Here is a 2768-nt window from a genome sequence, read left to right as displayed (position 1 = left end):
CAAACACACAAACACACAACACACAGGATGTACATGCAAAAATACAGAGATGGCAACGGATGGGGAGAATAACACACACACACACACCACACACACAATTTACTCCTGTAACTGTGCTTCTTGCTTTTTTGTAAAAGAAATGTTTGCAAAAAAATTCATTTTCAAAGAAGGTCCAGGTGATGCTCTGGAGTCTGTAGTTTAACGAGCTTTGAAAGCAGGAGGGGAGAACGCTGCTGGAACAGCCAATTAGCTCGTAGGCCTGTTCGACCAATGAGGTGTGGCGGTGTGTGGGTGTCGGAAGGTTTCTGGAGGTTGGGCTCTCCAGGAGTGACACCGCACACACCTGCACACAATCACACACGTATACACACACACACACACAAGTTTGTAAGTTAAATGTTCAGTCACGTCTCTGTTTTTTTCTTGTTTATTATTTTTGTGTTGAAGTTGTTTTGTCCTTTGTAGAAACTTCATCGTCTTCTTCAAACTCTCGCTGCTGCAGTTACACACATGAAGGTGACAATCTGATGATTGTGTGCTTTAGACAAACTTTAGACAAACTAATCTGCCTGTGCAAACCTAAAATCTTCTCAATGAAGGTTTGGAGAAATAAGCTGAATATTTTCTAGAAGCTGTATTTCACTTTAATCCAGATCAGGGTGTCTTCCCCTCCATTTGAACACAAAGTGCCAGAGACAGAAGTGATTTCATGTAACGACCCAAACCTGCAGAGAGAAAATGTAGCTAAGATTAATTTCTGTTTGCTGGAGGATATATAAATGTATGTATGTCTTTATTTAAACCCAAAAATGTGTCGTTAGCATTAGCTTGTCACAACAGACAGAATCCTGCTTCTTGTTCAAATCACAGAGAATTACAACCAGACCCCTAAAGAAAGTCCTTTAGTTTATTCCAGCGATTTTAGGAAAGTCTGAAAATATATTTATTACCATTTATTTGTAAATATTTTTGCATCGTTTTTAAAAGCCAACCTCCAAACTTACATCAGAGTCGTAGAAGAAATGTGTTTTGACAGTTTAACATCACCTGGAAGGAAAAGGAGGAAAATATCACATTAATCTTTATTTCACTGGAAAGCAAAAATTCATTATTTTTCACCAAGTTGCTTATAGAATGCAAATATTGTCTTTAGCGTCTCAGAACTGTGTTTACGTCTCATACTGTGAAACCTAGTGACTGACTCTGGACTCGAGTCTTTAGCTGCTTGACTTCCCTTCAGTCACAGAAGGTCAATAATAAACTGCACTTCCTTGTTTTACTGAGTAAACGTCTGTAAATGTGTCCGAGAGGCACCGGCTCACACTATACTGATATAATCATGCATGCACACACACAAACACACACACAATACATCTCTTGAATGCAGTCATACACAAACAAACAGACACACACACGCTCTCTGTGTTCTCTGTGTGTTCTCTTGTTTTCTCTGGCTTCATAATATTTCTATTTTTTTATCGACAGATCAAGCCTTGTATATTCTGATATTCCATTTTGCTCATCTGCCTTAATGTTTTGAATCTGCTCTTTGATTTAAATAAAGGTTCATGAGCTCGTTCACTTGCTGTGGTTAAATTATCCAAAGAAAAAACATGATATCCCTAAACTCCTCACTACAACACAACCTCCAATACCAGAGAAAACTCAGAGATCCAATTCCCTTTTGTTTCTCCGAGGCCTGGAGGAGCAGTTTTAATGTTGAGTCCCATTTGTGTCTTTAGCAGGAGAAAGTTAAGACGCCTGTTTCTGCGCAGACAAAATGAGAACACAACAACGGGGGCATCTGTTTACAGGATGAGACCTTTTCATTAATCTTGAAGCGTGATTTATTTTGGTCAGGGTTAAAGCTGTAGCCCTATAAAGTTTTTATTTGAGAGAACTGTGAAACACCTGAGCTGAGCCACCACCGCCCCCTAGTGTCAGGTTTAAGTCTCTGCTCTCGGCTGCTCAGGTCAGAGATTCACCTGGTTCTGCTCTGTGTGTCTGAAACAATGACCTCCCACATCGGTTCAGTGAGCTTCACCATCCAGTGCCCCCCCCCCCCAGGAAGCAGAGCCCCCTGTTCGGGCAAAGCTGCTGCAGCGGCCCCCTTGACTCCTGCAGAGAGCGGTAAGCAGGGCCGGTGCCAGGGGGGGGGGGAGGTAATTAGAAAGGAGAAGAGACAAGGACGAGCAGAGACCATAGATTATAACACTGCAGAGACCGGTGCTGCAGGAACCTGAAGCAGGAGCTTGTTGTGCATCTATTTAACTGATAGATCCTGGTTCTATGGTCAATGGACGAATGAGGCTTCATTTAGTGGAACCACAGATACGTCTGCTGCCTGCTAGTGGACAAAGTGATAATAAACCAGGATACACTCACTGCTTCAAACTGAAACACCTCTAAATCAAGTCATGTTAAACTAAATAAAATAAAAACATGTGGACCTTTACATTTATCACGATCCACTCGGAAATGCAATGGTTTCTTCCTTGCGTTTTACTCCTCCCTTTAGAAAATGTCAACTAGAGGTGAAGTCAGAAGGTCAGAAGGTCAGAAGATCACCTCAGTCATTAAGATAAAAACCTCCTGAACCATTAATATCTGCAGAAAATTTCACGGTGATGAGCAGAACTGTTGTTTCAGCATTTCAGTTTGAACCCAGACTAAAATATAAGTTGATAAAAAAAACAAAACAGGAGGAACAAGTGAAGGTTTTTCATATTGAATGAAAAAAGATGAGACTGTGTATTCCAGTTTACAGA

Source organism: Pleuronectes platessa, chromosome 7, assembly GCF_947347685.1.
Source record: "Pleuronectes platessa chromosome 7, fPlePla1.1, whole genome shotgun sequence".
In the NCBI taxonomy this organism is placed as follows: Eukaryota; Metazoa; Chordata; class Actinopteri; order Pleuronectiformes; family Pleuronectidae; genus Pleuronectes; species Pleuronectes platessa.
Note: the sequence above shows the minus strand (reverse complement) of the source record.